General features: G+C 47.4%; 1 long non-coding RNA gene across 1 annotated transcript; it reads right to left on the minus strand.

The window, feature by feature from the left end:
- Window positions 1-365: 365 nt before the first annotated feature.
- On the minus strand, window positions 366-7,360 carry LOC135376129 (uncharacterized). The gene is made up of 2 exons (XR_010417553.1): window positions 7,123-7,360; window positions 366-2,808 (listed from the first exon to the last, which is right to left on the minus strand). It is a non-coding gene; the product is annotated as an uncharacterized LOC135376129 (long non-coding RNA).
- Window positions 7,361-23,546: the final 16,186 nt, after the last annotated feature.

A 23,546-nucleotide genomic window follows, 5' to 3' on the forward strand; every position in this document is an offset into this window, starting at 1 on the left:
CATTTGTTACACATTGCTGTATTACTTATTTGTGTAATAGTGAAGTTATTCCAAATCGTACGATGAACTTGCCACTCATGTAACCGACTCAAGATATTAGTCTGTTGCTTATGTATGATGCCTTCCTGGCTCTGGTAGGCATATACAATGGAATGGATGGAATTCCCGCAGTAACTGAACCCACGTCCTAGAAGCCAACATTTGTTGGCAGTGCGCGGAAAGAAGTAAACGCCGATAATTCGTCCTTTGAAAATACATTGAATGCCAAAATCGCTCTACTGTCAGACCTGCCATATTCTTCCAGATTTTTCTTTTCTCGGGACCTACGGCAACTAGAGAAAGAATACTTCTATGCTCGAACTGAGTCAGGCTACAACATATATAGTTTATTTTTCAATAAAAACCTCTGATGGTGTCCTGACCACCTTGCCAAAGTTGAGATGGAACACACACTTTAGACCGGCCTTATTTCACCACACAGACAGCCTACCTGCCCCCAGTCTACATGTCTACAGGGTGTTTCACGAAAATCCCTTGGCTGAATAATTCGGTAAAGACCCGTGGGACATCGGCTATGAACTGAGTAGTGAGCGGCTGATTTACATACGCTCATTAATGAAATAAACATCATAACTTCGCACGCTTACGGAACCCTTTGTAGAGGACGGTGGTCTTCCTCTACATGAGTCCCGACCGGCGATGATGGTATGCCACGGAGAGGCGATGACGGTGACCTATCTCCATGGCCGCGCCGGTGGAACTCATGTAGAAGAAGACCACCGTCCTCTACATTTGGTGACCCGCCGAAGCACATCACGTCCGAAGCAATTCGGCCCTTCACCATCCCAAATTTGTGACGACACCATCGAGCAGCACTACCTCCGGCACACCCGTGGACGTGTGGACGTGGCCTCACGCTAGGACGGTGCCGGTAGAACAGGCTGGCAGGCGCAGAGCCGCGCGCCAGCAGAGGCACGTCTTCATCGTCGTCCACGTGCCGCCACACCTTGTTTTACGCATCGGGACCTTCAGTGAAAAATATTTTGAAGCAATTAATTGGTTTCGGTTTACATATTTATTGCGCGGAGCAGCGCACCAGTACGCTCTTTGAATCAGCTATCAGACTGTCAATTTCGTGTTTATCCGCAGGAAAGGCCGCAAGAGGCTTCGGTATTCCTCGTTAAAGAGACTGCTGAACAGCACTGGCGGGTCTGTCCTTGTGTGTCTGAGATAACGTGCTCTTATCATTGACTATGACGAATGCCCCGCGAGCACTGTGAACTACTTGGAAACTGCACCAGATAGCATGCCTCTCGCCAACTATCGTCCTGAATGACAACGATTTGTACAGAAGGGCAGGCAATAAACAAAACATTTGTTTTCCTTATGTACAGCATCATTTGTACAGAAACAAGAAAGGGAAGAAAAAATACTCGCCCCCCCTCCCCCCCTCATATTCATCATATCATGGGAGAGAACGTTGTCATCCGGGATGATAGTTGGCTAGGATTGTGCTATGTGGTGAAGTTCATTTTCAAGAGTATAGAGAAGGAACACCACATCTTTCGTCACCCCCGTGTGTCAAACAGGCGGATGAATATGAAATTGAGAGCCGGATAGCTGATCCAAAGAGCGCATTGGTACGCTGCTCCACGCAAGGAATATGTAAACCGAAACCAATGAATTAATCGAAAAATCAACAAGTGTCGACGGGGCTTTTTTGTTGTAATATTTCCCGATACGTAAAATAGCGGTTCCGTAAGCGTGCGAAGTGAAAATTTAATTAATGGGCGTATGCAAATGACCCGCTCACTACTCAGTTCATAGCCGATGCCGTAAGGAAATTTACCAAAAAGAAATTTCTTCGATAACGCCACCTGTTCACGAATTATCCAGCCGGGGGATTTTCGTGAAACACCCTGTATAGAGTGAAGTTCACTGTATCGGCCAGGAGAAAATCTCTTCGTCTGAAAGGGCAGAAAGGAGAAACCTCTGTTCGCGGAAGTGTCGACCGCTTGGTCGATACCGAAAACTATAAAATGTCGTTACTGCCCCACTCCGCTTTGGGCTTGGGCATGGGCATGGGCTTTCTCATTTTATGTGACATCATGATTTGGGTGCAGCATCGCATATATGCGAATTTTCACCTCCTTTTGAATACCGAAGCGAATCACCTTCAATACGGGATTGTCTATCCGAATTAATTTTGGATCTTTTAACCCCACCAGGATATAAAGTGAAACCTACCATGGTCCATTCATTCCCTGGCTCATTCATTTCCATAGCAAAATTCGGGTTCACGATTTTTAGGATAGAACGGCCTTTGCCCAACAGTATTGCAATATACGTACTGTCTACGAGAGGATATCCGCCTGGCCGTACTCATAACGCAAATGCAAAGGCGACACTTCTCATAGCTTTATATTAGAGTCCATACTTATGACTTTGGCTCAGCCATCACGAGAGGCAGCATAACACAGCCCCTACGCTGTCTAACACGGCAGGAATACTGCTGGCAGGAGTCATGGTTGGAATCACATCATATCACATCAGATTGCTTCACGGCCATGTAAACAATAATCCGCATACAAATGATAATCACATTATTTGCCCATGAGCTTATCAGCAGAGCTTCTCGCAATCTAACATGGCGTAGTTCTTTTGCATATTAACCTTCGCCCCCTTCACAACGCCAAAGTCACCCTTGGAATCTACGAATGCTGGCGGTGCTGAACACAGGTAATGGAAGTGGACGTCAAAGATGACGTAGCCGCCCGTGAAGCCATAGGTCTTGAAAGACAGACACATCTGTCAAGAGAAGAAATATATTGTCAGCAGGTCGTAATGCTTCCTCGTAATTTGCTTCCTCATATTTGAGGGAATGAGTGAGTTTATACATACTGGCATGTAATTCCCGGAACAATTCCCGTCCACAAACCCCGAGACGAGGGACAAGGGACACACACACACACACACACACAACTTGTCCCTTCAAGAACCCTTCTTTTCCCTTGTCTTGCCTTGTCTTGTCTTGTCAGGCACCCACCTCCCACTTTAGTGCTTGTAATTCTGGAAGGACGAATATTCCGAATAGAAGGGAGGTATGCCCGTTATCTGAAGCAATAACAGTCTTCGCGTTATAGCAGAGTTTGAAGTAACAAGTTACAAGTAATTCGTTACTGTAACTATGTTCATTTTTTTGTAACTTGTAACTTCCCTCGTACTTTTGCGCCGTGGTAACTTTCAGAGGAACTCGTTCCTTTTTCAGGTAACTAAGTTAAGTTCTTAGTTACCTTAACTTGTTTTTCACTCACGTCCACATATTTTCTTGCTGTCTCTCCGGTTCCTTTATTGAGTTTTTTTTTTGTTCGCCATAAAACGTGATATTCAATCAATTACATTTTATTCAGGAAGTAAGTACCGCTGTCATTGAAATGAAGCTGAACCATTGTGCGCCCACCTGGGGTAAGACGCAAAGCGTTCGGGTAGACCTCTAAGAAAAACGCCATCATGACATTGGTGGACAGAATGAAATCGAAACAAATCGGAAGGCGGGTTAGGTTCCACGAACGGACACTTGTTCGCTGTGTCCCACTGAAAGAAAAGTAGGCCCAAGCGTCGCATCCCTTCAAGGGACCATGTCGTAGTTTCCTCAAGACCGTGGCTTTCGGGCGCGATCTAGTTCACCATTAGCTTCGAGCGTGGTTGTATTCTACCGAATTTTGGCGCTGTGGAAGACTACGACGTCATTTACAAACAGGGAGAGGTCTATTGTTGGACATAAACGAAATAAACGTGTGTTGGACATAAACGTGTTGCACTCCTCCGCGGCCAACACAACGTCTGCACCTGCGCAATGTTATTTTGTGTCCGGAGTAACTTGGAAATAACTTGGAAGTAACTCAGTAACTGCGAATTCATTTTATGCTGAACTTCGTCATTAACTTGGTTTCATTTCGCACACGGAAACTTGTAACCAGCTCTCTTTGACGGGTAACTTCTCCATCGAGGCAGTGAGAAAATGATTTAGGCTTGTGGACAGAATTCAGCAAACGCTACCGAAGTACGACGGTTACAGTGCGGCCATTCGAAGGTTGTGTCACCAAACTGTGGGATCGTACAGGAGACGTCGTCGAGGCACAGGTCAGTGATGAAACCAAGTTTATCGATAGCGCGAGCGAGAAATTTAAAAGTCGCCGCGAAGACGACGACGCTACGCGGCTCGCGGGCAACTGTGGTGATCTAGATGGATTGGTGTGCTATATACCGGCCTATTTAATCTATGGGAGCGCGTGGTCACGGAAATGACACCCGGTGACGTTACATTGTTTACATGTATGCGCTGACGCTCGCTGAGCGCGAAGAGATTTTTGTGGGGCTCCGAGATGCTCTTCTGCTTCGACACACGTGTCTTCCTGTGAAAGGCAGAACCTTGCACCTCGTCGACTAATACCCAAAACGTACTGATGCAGGATGCTCATCGCAGCAATCATGATTAGGCAGCGATTGTGATATCCCCCAGGTATGGATACAGCGAGTCTCAGCGACAGAGATCAACAACGCAGACACTTTACACACTCGACAGGATGATTACACACTCCAAGATACGAGGAGGGTTGGCGCAGGCGCAGTGGCTCCGTTTCGCCCTCGCCTTCTCGCTGCTCGCACTGCCGCTTCCGGGTTGGCAAGATTGCAGCGATGATAGCGGCCCGCACTAAGAAAACAGACAAACGCCGAAACAGACGAAATCGCATTTGTATTAATGTAAATTTCTTTCAAGTAGACATCTTGGACCAGCGTTTTTTTTAATTTGAAACTTCAAGGGGTATTATGCATGGCACGGCGTGCCCAGCGGGATTTCGCCGACGAGGATCGCTGGCCTATTCATATCGTGTGCGACAGTGGGAAAGCAACTGGGCCGGTGGATGGCCTGTAGCGGCATTACGAGCCGCGAAGTCTCGCGCAGTTTCACTTCGTTTTCGGTTGCTTTCGTTGCTTGATCCCTTTTGCATGATGCTTGGAACGTAACATTACGAATACAGACGCATTATAACAGACGCAAAATAAAGTTGTTGGTGTATGCTGTTGGTGTCACACACCTTTTTAGGTATCAGATACTCAATTTCAGACACTCTGAACGTAATAGCATGTATCGCTATGTTTTCGAAAATCCCGCAGCTAGAACCTAATTACATGCTGCTAATTACAAGCTAGAAGCTAATTAGCATGTAATTAGCTTCTAGCTGCGGCATTTTCGAAGCTAATTACATGACGTACAGAGCATATACCATAATGTTTAACTTTTCCACTTAAATTTATATATTGTATTAAATCTCAGCGTGTCACTGCCACTACGTGCGAAACGTGCGACGGAAAAGAATGCCAAGGACGTGTACGTGCGCACACAAGTTCCACTCATTCACTACGAGCAGCGTGGGACGAAGTGTATAATGAAATCCAAGACAACCAAGTAGCTCAGAATGCTGTAGCGAAATGTTGGCACCCTTCTTGTAACGTGCCAAAACAGGAGAATCGTCGAGTGACATTTCCTTCGTGTACGTTGAGGCGCTACCTTTGCCATACATTAAAAGCGAAAACATTACTGCCAACTGCTGAGTGGAACCCCTGCACAACTTCACGCTCGTTCGTTGTTAGCTGATTATCAACATTATGATAAGTGCGCAGCATGATACAACAGCACGCGCACATTTTGCTTTCTCTCGAATTTTCAGCGTACTGCTTCAATTTCGCAGGTAATCTCGGGTTATCCGCGGTGCTCTTTGCACATGGGGCCACGAGGGCGCGCGCAGCGACAGCGAGCAGAGTCCTTCGTAGCCACCTGTCGGCAGGCCCGTCTGCGTGACCCATAGGCTAACCTCTTTCATCGATCCAAGTTGTCAAGCCTATTCGGGATAATTGCCCGACACGCAAGGGCAGCGTGGCAGTCACACGAAGAACACAGAAAATTTTCTACGCCCTTCATAGAGCGTCTGCAAATGAATACCCTTTTTCAGGCAGAAAGCTGACAAACACCGCTGTGGAGCACACCCCTGAGATGTTGCGTTTTATGAAATACGCCATTTGACACGGCGCTTCTGTAGAATACACAATTAGAAACTGTCGTTTGGAACTTGCGCCACAGAGGCTTGTTATACACACTGAATACGGGGTGCCGCACCTAACATATTAAAAAAAAATATTTATATCACTTTTTCCGAGATCAAATCAATTGAAATATAGCATATGCTGAAGGGTACTTCTTAGGAGGGCATTAGCAAACTCGAAATCAGAGCGGAGCTTCGAAGTTGTCCGAATGAGAGCACCTGGTCCCTTCGGTCACCTGATACCAGAGCAGTTAAAAAAAATATTTGATAGATAGTTCGCAAAAAAAATCGTGAAGAAACACGATTTCTTCTTCATTTTGTTCATCGCGCATTTTCGGAGACGCGTCTTCCATCACCCCCAGTGTGAGAGGGTGAATGAGCGCAGTGCTGTCTCATGCGTCTAAGTTGAGCTCTAACTTGCAGAAACAAAACAAATGCCCCCTATGACATCGGAACTGCCCTTATGTTGGGTTGCATTTTCTGTTTTCTGTTAATGTTCTTCCAGCACGCAAGAGCCGAATGCGTGGTCTTTCCCTCTCTCACACTGGGAGTGAACTAAAAACGCGTCTCCGAGATGCGCAATGAACAAAAAAAAAGTGTTCTATCACGATTTTTGTGCGGATGATCTAGCGAACGGATTTCTTTTTCTGAAAAGAATAATATAATTAAAACGTAAGTATTGAAAGTAAATTAAGACATTGCCTTAGGAGTTTACTAATGCCCTTCTAAGGAGTACCCTTCAGCATATGCAATATGGCACCTCGGAAAAAGTGATGCATATATTTTTTAAGAAGATGTTCGCATTTACCTAGTGCACCCTGTATAAGCATCACCAGAAATGTAAAAAGCATACAGTGTAAGAGAGAATAAGGGAATATAAAATATACACTTTTATATACACTCATATACACTTTTATAATAAAATATACACTTTTATATACACTTATACAGTTATATATACACGCATTGGCTGTGGTAAGGCTACTAAGATAGAGGACCTTCACAATGGCATACATACCTTTGTCGACATAGTGCAATCCGAGTCGTACGCTACTATGATAGTGCTGTCAAACGTACTGCCCCATTTGTCGAATCGGGTGGTGTCGGTTTCAAGGTACATATTACGGTTGATCACTATATCATGATATCGTCCATTTTGGCACACCTGAAAATAGGGACTCAAGGTAAAAGCCGGCATTACTACAAAACTAGTGCAACAGATCAAATGGCATACGTTATCATTTAGCGTTTTTAGAACACGCATACACTACTGGAATCGCTCACGAACCAATCCAACCTTCCAACTAAATTTCTCTGCCGGATCTCTGAGAACATAGCCCCTGATGTTCGAAACAGGATTGTGACAGTGAAAACGCCTTTCACGTCACACTTAAAAAGACAATTCCATCACGAAACGTGTGCACGAGAAAGATAGCCGTCCTCGGTAGCTGAATCGGTAACGTGTGGAAAGTCGACCGAGGACTGTAGCATGTGGAAGAGGTACACATTGATTTCAGCACCGTCTGTCAGAGATTTACGACGCACGTCAGATGAACCCCAGCTGGTCGAAATCACCCGCTATCCAACACTGTGGTACGTGCAACATGCAGACAACCCTTACATAAAAAATCACTAATCACTAATTTTATGGGAACAATATGGTAATGTTCGGCTCCCTCTGCAGCTGAGGACCTCAGGACGTGAAGTAGGGCACGCTAACGGGAGAGCGGCCAACACGCTTGTCTCGTCTGCTTCCAGTTTTCGCCGCAATATAGTAATGGGGAACTCGCCTAGTCATTTCCTTGCCATTTTATTTCTCTTTTTTGCCAGAATCCGAGCAGGCATAACACTTTTTTCACCCAGCCTCGATACAATCGGGCAGTGCGTTACGGTAACTATATAAGGTGTAGTCACATTCGCACCGAGAGTGTGGCGAGAGCCCGCATTGGCCCACACGCCGAAGCTCACGTGGGTTAGCAGACGACGATAGCCGAAGACGAACACGATTGAAGCTGTTAAAATAGCTAGATTCCCGGCTGATTTCGGGTAGCGGGGATTCTGGTGGGCAATCTAGCGTGGTCGCACACATAGCAGTTTCCCAGCTCAGTCAGAGTTGCCATGAAATGACCAGCGAAAAATGTGGTCGGTTGTTCGTCTATATCTTGCCGCTGTTTATTACCACGGATACTTGCATAGTTCACTGTACGTATGTAACCATATTCTGACCAAGTGAGCGGCCGTGAATTGATGGCGTAAACGGGTGGCGGTATTCATTCTGGCTCCCACATCTTATTGCTGTTTGTAATAACAAGGAGCAGAAACGCGCAAATACTTATAAAACAATTGGATACTACCAGAGGCACAACGTTCTCTTTAATTATTTTTTTTTGTAGGGGGACCTCCACTGGGCAGCATACTACTACACTAAGGTCAATTGCAAAAACCGGCAGATATGTGGGTCAAGACATTCCCACTCATTTGATCCGCGCCTGGGTCCAACATAGCGCTGTGCCAGCGGCAGTGGCCAGCGGCTGTGGAGTGTGTCATTCGCTGTCTGTTTCTGAAACTGCTTTTTTCCGGCAGACGTTGAGTGCTTCTCGTTTCCCCAAAGAACAATGCTGCATCTAGTATTCCTCATTTTCAACGAGGACACCTGTCACTAAAAGCCTGACTGGTGACGCTATCCTTTTGGCCACTGGGGAAAGTGTCTCCTTTCCTTTAGAAGGCGATGTAGGGCGCAGACTGACTGGGATAACGATTAAAGGGGAAAAGACCTAGTGACACGGAACAAAAACGACACAACCGAAGTGAGGATTCTGTATTCTGTGTGTCGTTCTTGCCACCTTGTCTCTAGGTCCTTTTTCCTTACCCCTATAACGTTCAGTGTCCAAACCATGACAGTCAATCTCGGCTTACCAACTCTTTTGGATTCGCCTGGGTGACACTCCGGCATGGAGCTGTGGGTGGTGTATAAGGATTCGTATAGGCAGTTAAAAGGGCCGCAGCGCTAAAAGAGAGCAATTCCGCTGTTTTCAAAGGCAGCGGTTGGAACCCAGTCACATGCCTGAATGACAGCGACTCAACCTGCAAGAACAGTAATGGTAGCTTCAACATCTTATATGCATGGGGTGAGCACACATTTTGCTTAGCTAAGAGCGTATGAACACCTCGTTCAGCAAAACTCGTGACATTTGCCCTTCTTTTGCCGTAATCTGAACCGCAGTACCACAGCTGGGAAAGATGGGGCAAAATCTAGCGCGCGTGCGTAGCCAGGCATCTTCTTATCGACGCCATCTGTCAGCTGGGAACTCGCCTCGATCTTTGCCGAAAGACCAAATGGCATGGCTGGTTGGCTCGTTTGTTGAGGTCGTGGGAATGAATTCTTCTGGCGGATGTGCTCTCTCCGGTTTTCCTGCAGACCTTCCAGACGCATGTCGACACAGTTACCTGTGAAGTTGGCCCACGACGCGTACTAACCTGCTCGTCACAACTGTTCTGTCCAGCTGTACGCGGCTGTATACTCCACTCATAGAAACAGTTGTTTGCGGCAATAACAGCGTCCCCGTCAGTTGACTGGGGAATCATTCCAGTTCCCTGTGCAAGTTTCCCTATCTATCAAGTAGACGACGCAATTGCTATAAATGTTCTCCCGTACAAGGTCGGTCAACCTGCCAGCGTTCTGGTCTGGGTCTGCGACTGCATATTTTACTGTAGCACGGTTTCACCAACACAGATTAACGTTTGAACCGAGATCAGCAGTCCCTGAACTTGATTGTAACCCTGAACTCTACTTCAAGAGTAGTTATTGTCACTAAAACACTCAGCACATATCTGACTAATGTTGCTAAAAGTAATTAAAGTGTTAATTTCAGTTTTTAGCTACCCTTGACCTTAGTTCGAAGCTAAGCAGCGTTGGTGAAACCGCGCCAATGTCATATTGCGAGTGACACTATTTCCATCGTACAATAGTACCCATGCGACGGATTTTTCCGTTTCCAAACATTAAACAACTTTGCTTACGAATGATGACTGCATAGACGGCATGCCAGGTCCCTGCCAGGGTGACGGTCCTGTAGCCCTGCACACGTTTGGGTCCGTTATATTACGATTAAGAGTTGTTCGGTACACCAATGCGTCTGGCTTAATTACTCTGTAAACAGAAATTTCTATCATGAGAAGCAGCCAGAAGCCCATACCGCAGATTATCTAGCTAGTAGACATCGACACAAGACTTACGAGACATTCATTTCGGCGCACTAGGGAGCCTATTCTATTCAATAGCAGCAACCGTACAGTAATGTTTGCCCACACCGTCCACACACGCACAGTACGAACCTGGACGCACGTGATGACCACGACAATGTAACGCATACGTTAAGATATATAGTAAAAATGATCGGTAGCTGGAAATTGGGGCGAAGTCGCGGCTGCTAGTGTGTGGTGGTGGAGATGGTACCAGATACTAGGAAATCGCAGGGTGAGCGCGCCATTTCAGAATGGTTTTGCCACGCTATCCATCATTTTCTGGCGTCAGATGACACGCAGACGATGCGGTTTATTGTCCAGGAAGAATGAATTTACTTTCCCGTATTCAGCAGTCCCACTTAGTCACTGGTTCAGTGACGTCTGCTCACGTCTGGTTTAAATTGATCGCGTGAGAACTTGCTGCCGAGAACACTGCCGTGAGGCCCTTGGCGGCCTCCATGGAGTTTGTATGCACAGTGCATAGGCCTAATCTACGCTTCGCCGGAAATTTTTCGGCGAATTACAGGTAAGTTTAGACTTGTAAAGCTGCTAGAAGCGTTCGTAAGGCGGATGTTGTTGCACTCCAATCAATATTTGCCCTCAATGTCTCATTTTGTTCGCCGTTCACACGGCGTAAACCCGGCGCTCTAGTAATGGTCTAGCTCTCATGTATTCGCATAGGACTGATTTAAACTAAGGGTGGGTGTAGTTTAAAGCCGGTCTAGCGCGGATCAGCTGTAAATGAGCAGTTCGAGAAAAAACCCAAAATAGTTTTTGCTAGATACTGTTGCCTACTTTTCGAAAGTGCCTAAGTTGCCTAAGTCGAAATTGCAGAAATTAAGGAAAAAGAACGTTGTGATGGACCCGTGAGCGAAGTAAGTGAGGCAATAAACCCCCCGCCAAAAAAAAAAAGTATCGTACTATCGTAAGTGCTATCGGTATGGAGTGGAATTTTGAAATCCGCTCTGCAAATTTAGAACCGATATCGTCCACGTTAGTGATGTCAACATTGGCAGCTACACACAAGTCGCTTTCCGATCCAAAGCTGACAGGAGGTCGCGCACAAACAGGGGTTACCTCCAGCAACAAAAGCGGCGCTGATTATGCGTGGTTCCTTAAATACAACACCTAGTGCCTCTGTTATGCATCATTAACAATAGTGTTTGCTGTGCTGCCGTTACTGGTTCTGATTGATACATTTAACGATTTGTTGCACACTATAGTGACCACCGGTACTTGTGAAAGATCTGTGTCCCTAGTTTACTGTTAAGTGTGTCCTGTTAAAAATGCATCAGTCGTGTAAACGGAGGTCACAAGAGCGAGGGAGAAGGGGGTGGTCGCATGGAGGAGCTATACCTCCATGTGCTTTACAGCTATATAGCGGAGGATGGTACATGTTGCCCAGGATGTGAAGGCATAATTATCGAGCACGTTGCTCGTCTTTGATATGTTAAGAGTGACGTCCCAAAAGAGTAGTCTTCAGAGGGTACCTGGTGTTATATGTGGGACGTCCCAGTGCATTAACAAGGTACAATATTGCAGGTCTCACTCTGGAAAAGGCACCACATGCAGGAAGCTCTACATCCCCTTTAAAGCTTTGTTTGCTTGCCCAGAAAGATGCAAGCTCCCTAGGAATGCACTATTGCGTTCTGTGTCATTATGAAAGCACTATGTTTTCGAAATCGCTATGAGCTTGTTTCTAGGCGCAATTTTGTGCTGGTGAGATCGGCTTATGCTTATCGGCATCAATCCATGGTGCTGCTGTACATGTCGACTGGGAGAAATCTTGATTAAAAAAGGCAAGGATGTCTTTAGGACATCAGACTTGGTTATTCGATAAAAGTACATGTAGAAATATCCCGCAGAGGCATACAAGCAAATATTGCGAGCAGTGTTTTGTGTAAACAGATTTGTATGGACAAATTAGAGCCTCCACAGGGGCATATAAACTCAACAGTAGAGCGTCAAGCAGCCCATGTAGTCATGATGTCGATACCACGGTTAGCAGTCTGCAGATGCTGCGTGCAAAGTTGACCAAATTGTGAGCTACTTTCTCCCTCCCCTCAGCTCGTGACAATGTGTATAGTGCGAGTGCATTTCAGCTTCAGAGCCGGAGAGACTACGTGATCTATTTAAACCCGACGTCATTAAACAACGGTTTAAGTGGCTTGGTGAATATGGGCGACTGAGTTTACTCGCGGCTCTTTCGGGACAAGACCAGGTAGAAAAAGTATGTTTATGTGAGTGTTGGTGCGTATGACTTGAACGCGGTTTCGTTGAACCATCAAGTGTGTGCAAGTAATCAGAGCAACATTTCCATCCTTTCGAAGCCTGCCGCTAAGATACTCGTATAAGCAGCACCCCGGACCCTCACGTCGGACACACATGGTCTACTCACTGTACAAGCTGATTGAAGTTAGCCATGAGGGTGCTTGGTTGTTGGCTTCCACGGAGTATAGCCACGCCTAGAAGCACGTAGCCAAAGTTCCTCCTTGGCGTTGGTTCTGCTCTCATGTGGATATTTAGAAGTCTGTCCGTTTCCTGAAAGAATTCAGTCAACACCTAGTCACTACAACGTTGTCATTGTTGGTATTGGTGGCAATTTCGACAACGCACGCGCAGGACACTCAACTCAGTTGGCGTTTGAAATGAGCGAGTGGTATGCGAATGGTTAGGTTTGTGTAATGTTGGCTTCTTCGGCACGCTGCCCATAAAATTGCATCCTGTGGCAGTTGAATCACCAATGCATGAGCTTCAGAGATCCGCGACAAAGGAATCAAGTAAGGGATTGTGGACTATCACGCGGCGGATACTAGAACGCACCTTTTGACGCCCCCTAATATTCCCAATAGGACATTAAAGGGCCCACATGCTGACAACAGTTCACCGGACTATGTTTATTACATGTTCCATGTGATGTGTTACGTTTCGATAAAAACTTTCAAGCGCGAATCAACTGCCGCGATGAAACCGTTTTCACGGACACAATAAGGGCACGCCGGGAAATGACATAGGTACTACAAGCAGGATCGATGATTTTTCTGAGGGCGGGGGAGTGGGTCCTGTCGTGGATAGCATGCTGCTACACTGTCAAGGTGAATCGAAACGATGTAACGACAGAAAGAGAGGGGTGTCGGCATGTTCGGATGCCCCCCCTCCCCCCATATCTCAGTCCACCCTTGATTCCAAGGTGACACTCGAATCTGATGAAAATAACTACCACGGCAGCCTTATCGCGCTTGTGCAGCGTCGCCGTCAGCTTTCCCTATTTGACAGCACAATTTTTCGAAAGAAACGGGGCTTACTGTTAGAAATGCTTCGACATGACTGACATAAGTTGAAACACTTGGACGGAGTTCCATGTCCAGGACAGCGAAGTCTCTGATCTTTGGCCAGTACGCTGCGATGGAATTTTCAAGTTTGCCCTGATTAGCGTTGGCTTTTCTGAAACAGAGCCCACCAACACGTCCACCAATGCACCAGGGCACGCGCTTCTCAGCACACTAAAGGTTATCTCGACGCATGCTCGTTTTCAGAGATAGAACTACTTCACTTACGAGCTCGGTATGTCGATACCAACTTTGCTTCTCGCAAGACCGAGATTCTTGTTTTCTAGTTGATTGATATCTTGGACGGTGAAGAACATGAAGTAACACACATCGTCCAGTGGGTGAAATATTCCCTGAACGACTGAACTGACGCAGGCAAGAAACTTATGAGGCAAAGCTGGGCAAGAAACGACATTATGGATTTGCAGTGATGCAGTGAACAGAATTCACAACATGCAAATAACACTTCTGCACCGATAATCGTCAATATCAAGGATTCACAATATAAACCCCTTACGTGGTTTCAAGGTGGTGGTAGTAGTCGTCGTGGTTGTCGTTGTCGTCGTCGTGGTGGTAGTCGTGGTGGTGGTAGTCGTGGTGGTCGTTGTTGTCGTCGTAGTGGTGGTAGTCGTGGTGGTTGTAGTCGTAGTAGTGGTAGTCGTGGTGGTAGTCTCAATTGGCGCCGTGGTCGTAGTCGCCGTAGTGTGGGTAGTCTTAGTTGGCACCATGGTCGTAGTAATCGCAGTCGTAGTATCAAGGAAAACTTCCTGAGTGGTTGCCTCCGTCGTGGTCAGAGTTAGGCTTTCTACTAAGAATAGCAAAATTAGTAGCCACGACACAATCGCTTCACTTGAATTCCGTTACGCTAAAACATTCCATCTCGGGATATTGCCGGATAACAGCACTGATAACGTGATCTCAAAACCACAGCGGTGAAAGAATAACGAGGTGAATAACGCGAGGTGACTCGAGTGCCTGACCTTCGCAAAACGCACGCGTTACGGGCCAATGAGGAATGTCCAGACCGAACAGAAAAGCTACTTTATTTTCTCATTGATAGGGCACACAGCTCCACCTGTTCATCTACGAGGGGTCGACAGTGTCCGCCGCTGCTGTTCAGCTGTAGGCCCCCGCGGTTGATGTAGCCTACGAAAAATTATTGTAATTGCAAATGTATTGAAATAATAGTCGTAACACTATGAATATCAGAAGACATTCGACAATATCGTATACCATAGAATTACTCTGACATAGCATCCACTGTTACACATATTACATTAATAGTCTACCACAAGCGTTGGTGCCGGTGTTACAGGCATAAAATTTACTACAGTGTTAGGTGTTCCCATTCGGAGATTCTATCTATGTCAACGATACCCCTGCCTTAACCGGGTGCTGTAGTTTACTCATAGTTCGAAGAAAGGAAAAGTAACGCATAAAGTACGCCTCGGCTTCTGCTAACATTCGCGGAACTGCGAACGGTATATACTGTGCTTTAACCCAATCATGAGATGCGCGTATCTTGACAGATATAGCAGCATGCACACAAAGCTCTTAACGTAAGACTCGCCTTCCAGAATGTGCAACGTGAAGCGGGATTATGTGAGCCCAAGAAACCACGTCCGGTGAGGTCCATGCATGACTGAACGACGACTGGACTGTTCGAACTTCTGCACGTCCGGTTGCATGAGCTCGCGCTGCTTCCTTCTGCTTCTTCTTCGTGACAGATACCGGCCGCTTTCAACAGATGTATGCTTTCACAGCGCCAGCTGCTAACGGGAAGGTTCTAGGAGGTCGCAGGCCCTCTTCGGTAGTTCAGTCGGTGATGTGTTGGCTTGCTGAGCTCAAGCTCGTGGGTTCGATCCCGGCCGAGGGCGGCAGCAATATCGGTGAGGTAAAACGTTCCAATCTGCTAGATCCCTCGCAATAAATCTAACCTCCTTACTGAACGGGCGCCGCGATAATTAACAAACGAGTGTGTGCAGTGTGACGCCACGTCAAGTCTTGGTTTGTCGCCTAGATTAGTGTGCTTGCGCATTGTGGAGGCCAATGTGCCAATGCAAACAATAGGTGGATGCAGGCTAGCTGGTTGTACCATGCACAATAATTCGAGACAAAACATACAGCAGGCTTCAGTTGTTCATATCTCAATAGGGCCCATGTACTAGAAATCTACAAGCGCGTGCAACACATTCTGCTGACAGCGCTCTAATTCGCTGGTGGCACGTTTGCTGTGGCGGGGCCAATCACCGCTGTGAGGCCGACAAAGGCGAGCCCTTTCACCACCACCACCACCATCGTGAGTCTCTTAGAGGCACTATGAAATTATATTTTTTCTCGTTTTCATCAGAAAGAAAACAGTTTTCTGATTCTGGAACCAGAATTTTACCTTCGTCATGCGAGGTGTTTTTCCGGGAGATAATTTAAACGCAGCCGCAAAGGCAGTACAGCTGGCGTCCCGCCGTGTCGAGCTGCCGCACGAAGACACGGTGAGTAACTTGACGCGAACCACGATCGGGTCCGCGACACGTCATCGTGACGTGTCGTGGTCCCACCAGGAGCATGCGCCGTAGGATCCCGCCTATGCGTTCATAGGGAGTGGAATTCTCCATGACGCCAGCTTCCGCGCGGTGGTCGCAGTCTATCGCAGTCGCATCCTCTCGTTTTTGCCGACATACCGAGACGATGTTGGGTGGCTGGTTGCCCTAATTCACGTCAATATTCACCGAGCATCCAATGTCATATGCTTCTCAGTGGCGAGACGGACAGCTTTTGATGCCAGGAAGTAATCGGATCGAGGAAAGAAGGCGCAGTTCCATCGACTGCCTGTGTTTGTAGCGAACATTTTCATGATTGCGATTACGAAAGAGACACTTAAGCTCTTTAACGCATTGGATACCGAGCTCAGTGTCGTTTGAATAAAGGTGTAGTGCCATCACAATACCTGTCCACACCGAGGAAAGACCATCCACCTAAACGGCACAAAAGTTTGGGTACTTTTCGTTATTGGGGCTAACAAGATTGGAACCTCGTGGTCGCTTGGGGCACACATGGGGGAGAGGGAGGAAGTGTAAAGAAGAAGACAAAATGAATGCTACCGAATCTCGTCACCAAACTCAGGTGATGCACTGTTGATAGAAATAGACTTCGTTTAGCATGACCTTAGAAACCATGCTTAAACATATTGAACATATGCATCCGTGCTTTTCCCTTCACATATGTGCTTTCATGTTTAGAGGTAACTTCCTCAGCAGAGCAGGAAATCCCTGAGTTGAGACAGCATGGCCAAGAGCTGCAACCCACTATTCAGAGTGAACAAATGATGTGCAGCCCCCTTCCATATTTACTTTTACTCTTTGCAGCATTATCTTGCTTCCCATTCAGGCTCTGTGTATTGTTCACAAGTTTTTTTTTTATGATTGTGCATATGATCAGGTAAACTGAAATAAATCACATCAGTTTATCATATCATATGATATTGAGGGGGACATTTTCTTGTTTATACCTGAATAAGCTAAGGTGCTTTTAAGAGCTGCAGACTTTTGTTCCTTATCTTATAATCATTACCTAGGTGGACTACATCCATTTGTATTCACCGGAACTGGAGTCGTATTCTGTGTTATTCATTTTCTTTTCTCAAACAAGGGAAGCCCATGTGTATGGCAGCTGAAGTCTCTCACCAGGGTAACAACGCCAGAACAACTCCAGCAAGTGTTCTGCAGGTAACCTCTAAATTAAAGAAACCTACGTTTGATGCATTATGTCCTCATGAGATTTGTTCCTGCTACAATTATGCACTTTGCTTCACGTTACCAAGAAGGAACATTTTTACCAACCATTACCATATCAGTGGTGTACTGCTGTGTTCAACCAGTTCAACTTGTTCTGGGAATCCTGTAAACCTTGTGCAGCTACTTTGGCCCTTATTTGCTGGTAACGCTGGTGCCAATACAGTTGTTAGTTGAGCTGTGTGACAGCGTGTAATAGAGTACATCCTGTGTTTGCATATGCATAAAAATTATGCATGTGTAGCACATAATGTGTATATGTAAATGTTAGGTCTTATATATTTTAGTTATATTGTACTGTTTGAGCTAAATGTCGACATTTCAGCTACTTGAGCATAGTGCCAACACCCTTAGAGTTGCCTGCACAGCTGAGGACTCTCTGTCCAGGTGGCAAATGGAATAGTTCTTTCGCGAAGAAAGCAGGTTTCTGCCAGAAGACCAAAAAGCAGTTTATTTGAAATAGTATCAATTACTTGTGGTTTTCGTAATTGCAAAATATAGGGCATGCTACGCGACTACTGGGGCTTCTTGATTCTTTTTAGTTACCTCAACTCGTGACTTCAGACTGATGTAACACAATAATATAAGGTGACAATGACGAAGGCGAACTGGTGTCGTTGGATTGTGTCCCTGAGTCTCGGGATTATGGTTGTATTGCACAGTATTGGAAACATGATTGAACAATAAATGTGTTAAGCAACAAGCAGTTATCAGAAATATATACGATGTGGAGAGTACTCTTCTAGAATACGCTGCAGTTGAGTTTCGGTAGGCATGGTGGGTGTGCTAAATGTTCAGATTTACGACGAGCTCGACATTGAATACCTCATAAAACATAAATTCTTGCGTGAAACATATTCTTAGGCAAACAACTCCTTAGGAAAGGAAGGAAATACAGCCAGCGCGTCCCGTCTGTAGACCAAGCAATGCAGAGTAAATCAGAATCGCTTGAAGGTGTGAAGCTGCTTTGAATAATAATAGTAATGATGACGAAGAACACAGGTTGCAACAAAGTAAAACACAACATTAGACAACCCAGTCTTCTACGAAAATTCGTGCAAACAAATCAAGCAACAAAGGGGGACATGTTCCAAATATCACAGTCGCACTTCACAGCGAAAAGTTAATTTCGCTCTAGGTCCAGGTGTGTTCCTCTCTACGCCGTCTGCAGTGTAACTCAGTAGAGTGACATATATAACCTAGAATGCAACAATATGTTAGTTCGGGCCACGATCGCGGCCGACTGTGGAGTCTCCAAGAAGTCATGTGGGTTTTTATCGGTGTACGATATCAGCGCAAGCAGACTTGTTTCCGAGGCTGGGAGCAGGTCACAGACCCAGTGCACACGTGAATCGCAAAATTCCTTTCGCTGTAGGACCAGGTGTGTTCTTGTCTACGCCGTCTGCAGTGCAACTCAGCAGAGTGACTTATATAACCTACAATCGTAACAGCAAGACGTTAGTTCGGGCCACGATAGCCGCCGACTGTGGAGTCCCAAAGAAGTCAGTTTGCTTTTTATCTGTGTATGATATCAACGCAAGCAGACTTGTTTCCGAGGATGGCAGCAGGTCACAGACCCAGTGCACACGTGAATGGCAAAGTTCATTTCGCTGTAGGACCAGGTGTGTTCCTGTCTACGCCGTCTGCAGTGTAACTCAGCAGAGTGACTTATATAACCTAGAACCGTAACAGCAAGACGTGAGTTCTGACCACGACAGCCGCCGACTGTGGAGTCCCAAAGAAGTCAGTTTGCTTTTTATCTGTGTATGATATCAACGCAAGCAGACTTGTTTCCGAGGATGGCAGCAGGTCACAGACCCAGTGCACACGTGAATGGCAAAGTTCATTTCGCTGTAGGACCAGGTGTGTTCCTGTCTACGCCGTCTGCAGTGTAACTCAGCAGAGTGACTTATATAACCTAGAACCGTAACAGCAAGACGTGAGTTCTGACCACGACAGCCGCCGACTGTGGAGTCCCAAAGAAGTCAGTTTGCTTTTTATCTGTGTATGCTATTGTCACGAAGCGAAATGGGTCGGCGAGTCGTCGAATAAACAGCGAATGGTTTATTAGACTACTTGGTAGCAAAACACAAGAGTGATGGCTCTCTGAACACAACTGAGTCCAAAGAATGAATGCTCCAGCTTGGAGCGCCCAAGCATTTAAGCGTCGCGCCGAAAAGTCTAGAAACAACACGTGCGTTTGCCAGAGAGCAGGCGATGTGTCTGGAAGCTTCTTGTTTCTTCTTCAGCATGCGCCGGGATGAGATGTACCGTTTCGTGCCTGCCCTGGAAGTTTCGCGATGATGATTCGTGGCATTGCCCCCTCCGTAGACGGGGCATCGTCTCGATGCCGTTTCTTCTCCTTCTTTTTTTTTCATGTTTCCTTCCAGCCAGTCTTCAGTGCTACCTGCTTTTGTACGGCTTGAGTCGAACGACGTGAACAATTTCAGTCCTCGGGGGTCGTCGAGAGGGAACGCTGCACTCAGGTACCACTTCGTAATCCAGGTCTCCAATGCGTCGAAGTACTTTGTAGGGACCGAAGTACCGCTTCAGTAGCTTCTCGCTCAGGCCTCGTCGTCGAATCGGCGTCCAAACCCATACCAAGTCGCCTGGACTGAAGCATACGTCTCGTCGGCGCAAATTGTATCTTCTTTCATCGACGCGTTGTTGTTGACCAATCCGTAGTCTGGCCAGCTGGCAGGCTTCTTCTGCTCGCTGTGTGAAGTCCAGAGCGTCGTTTTCCACATCACTGGGTTCGTGGGGCAGCATCGCGTCCAGCATAGTCGATGCGTCATGGCCGTGTGCAAGGCGGAACGGTGTGAATCCCGTTGTTTCCTGGACAGCCGTGTTATAGGCGAACGTGACGTAAGGCATTATTTCGTCCCATGTTTTGTGCTCGACGTCGACGTACATCGAAATCATGTCGGCAGGGGTTTTGTTTAGGCGTTCGGTGAGCCCGTTCGTCTGCGGATGGTACGCCGTTGTCCTCCGGTGAGCGGTGCGGCTGAGTCGAATGATTTCTTGTGTTAGCCTGCTTGTAAATGCCGTTCCCCTATCGGTGATTAAGGCGGTCGGAACTCCGTGCCGTAGTACGATGTTCTCGATGAAGAACTTCGCCACTTCTGTTGCTGTGCCCTGTGGAAGTGCCTTAGTCTCAGCATAGCGTGTCAGGTAGTCGGTGGCGACGATTATCCAACGATTTCCGGAAGACGAACGTGGGAAGGGCTCGAGTAGATCCATCCCAATCTGCTCGAACGGCGCCGACGGCGGTGCGATTGGCTGAAGGTACCCAGAAGGTCGTACCGGCGGCGTTTTTCGTCGTTGGCAATCCCGGCACGTCCTTACGTAGTGGTGTACGGTCTTGGCCAGTTTTGGCCAGTAGTACTTTTCCCTTGTACGGGCCAGTGTCCGGCTGTATCCCAATTGACCTGATGACGGTTCGTCGTGGCAGGATTCAAGAATCTCAGTGCCCATGTCCCCAGGCACAACAAGAAGCCACGTAGCCCCTTGTGGTGCGTGGTTCTCTTTATAGAGAACACCATTACGTAAGGAAAAACTTGGGAGTGATCTTCTGAAGATGTGAGGAACATTGTCGGCGCGGCCCTGCAGATAGTCGACGAGTGTCTTCAATTCGGGGTCGTTATACTGCTTGGTAGACATGGTAGTCGCGCTCATTAGACCGAGGAAGGCGTCATCGTCCTCGAGGCTGTTGTCCTGTCGCTGGAGTGGTGCTCGGGACAGGCAGTCGGCGTCGTTGTGTTTTCTACCTGACTTGTAAGTGACGGTTACGTCACACCCCTGTAATCAGAGGCTCCATCTCGCTAGGCGTCCTGAGGGGTCCCTTAAACCAGCCAGCCTGCACAGAGAATGGTGGTCTGTTACCACCTTGAACGGCCGTCCGTACAGGTAGGGGCGCAACTTTGTGATGGCCCATATGAGTGCAAGGCACTCTTTTTCGGTCGTCGAATAGTTCTTATCTGCCTTGGTTAGCGTTCTGCTTGCGTAAGCGATGACACGTTCGACGCCGTCGTGTAGTTGAACGAGCACGGCTCCTAGACCATCGTTGCTTGCGTCGGTGTGTATTTCTGTTTCGGCGTTTGGATCGAAGTGGGCAAGCACGGGTGCGGTCTGTAGACGCGTCTTCAATTCATCAAACGCCTGTTGCTGGGCTTCACTCCAGATAAACGTGGATCCGTCCTTCGTGAGGGCATTCAAGGGTGACGCAATTCTTGAAAAGTTCGGAATGAACCGTCGGGAGTAGGCGCAAAGGCCAAGAAAGCTTCGAACGTCTTTCACGTTAGAAAGAACACGGTAATTTGCGATGGCCGCCGTCTTCTCCGGGTCGGGGCGTACGCCGTCGCTGCTCACGAGATGGCCGAGAAATCTGAGTTCCTCGTAGCCGAATCGACACTTCTGAGGCTTCAACGTCAGCCCTGCAGTTCTGATAGCCTCGAGGACTTGCTTTAGCCGTTCAACATGTTCTTCGAATGTTCTTGCGAAGACGACAACATCGTCGAGGTACACCAGGCAGGTTTGCCACTTCAACCCGGCGAGAACTGTATCCATAACACGCTGGAACGTCGCTGGTGCTGTGCAAAGGCCGAAAGGCATAACCTTGAATTCGTAAAGTCCATCCGGAGTGACAAACGCAGTCTTCTCACGGTCCCGTTCGTCGACTTCAATTTGCCAGTACCCCGTCTTGAGGTCCATGGAAGAGAAAAATTTTGCGTTTTGAAGGCGATCGAGCGTGTCGTCGATGCGCGGTAACGGGTAGACGTCCTTCTTCGTTATCTCATTGAGTTTCCGGTAGTCGACGCAGAACCTGAGTGTTCCGTCCTTCTTCTTCACTAGTACCACCGGCGATGCCCACGGACTGGTCGACGGCTGGATAATGTCATCTCTTAGCATCTCTTCTACTTGCGTTCGGATCGTTTCTCGCTCTTTGCAGGAGACCTGGTGCGGCATGCGGTGAATTGGACGGGCCTTTTCGTCGACGACGATGCGGTGCTTCGCAATGGGCGTTTGTCTTGCTTTCGACGACGCAGCGAAGCAGTCACTGAAATCGTTGAGCATCTGGAGAAAGGTTTGCTTTTGAGATGTATTGAGTTGAGGGTTGACGTCGAAATGTTCGGCCTCGTGTTCCGTGGTGACCACGATGCCAGCAGTGTCCATCAGGCAAACATCCGTGGTGGAGTATTGGTCTACGATGACGGCTATCTTCGTGCCGTTCACCAGGTGTTGTGGCTCCGGGCGCAAATTTGTGACCAGGAGTTCGAATATTCCGTTTCTTACGGGCACAATTCCTCTTGCTATCCCAATTCCTCGTTCGAGGAGAAGTTGCGTGTTGCTTTCAGCCAACAAACAGCCAGTCGGTGCTCTCTCGCACGTAGCGGTCACAAGGACTGACGAAAAGGGAGGCAGGTTGACGTGCTGAGTCGTCGCGGCGGTTACGTCCGTGTTTGCGCGTTTCTCCGGGGTTATTCGTGCCCACCACTTGTCTTCTGCTGTTTCCGCCGTTTTAAAAGAGAACTCCATTTGTGAAGTCGATGATTGCTTCGTTTTCGACTAGAAAGTCCATTCCGAGTATTACATCCCGTGGACAGTTCGGCAAGACGGCAAAGCTGACGACGTACTGGATGTCACGCACTTGTATGACTGCTGTGCATGGGCCAGTCGGTGTTACGACGTGTCCACCAGCAGTGCCGATGTTAGCCTCATCCCACTTCGTTTGCAGCTTACGAAGCTTCTTAGCCAACCTACCACTTATAACAGAGTCGTCGGCTCCGGTATCGATTAACGCAATCATCTCATGGCCGTCGATGAGCATTTTCAGGTTATTGGTAATTTTTCGAGCGTCGTGTTGGTGCTGTGTTGCTCTTCGTCGAGTTGGAGGAATTGTAACTTCTCGTCGGTCCGCAGCTTCACCTCCCGGAGCTGCAGTCTTCAGTTTTCCCGGTTAGGGCTGCGCCACACAGGTCGTCTTGCCGGTGACGATGAACGTGCTCTTCCTGGCGACCTGCTGCGGTGGGGGACGCTCGGGGACAGGTCGCGTCGCGAGCCAGCAGAAGCATTCTGCTGCC

The sequence above is a fragment of the Ornithodoros turicata genome, unplaced genomic scaffold (genome assembly GCF_037126465.1).
Source record: "Ornithodoros turicata isolate Travis unplaced genomic scaffold, ASM3712646v1 ctg00001043.1, whole genome shotgun sequence".
NCBI classification, from domain to species: Eukaryota; Metazoa; Arthropoda; class Arachnida; order Ixodida; family Argasidae; genus Ornithodoros; species Ornithodoros turicata.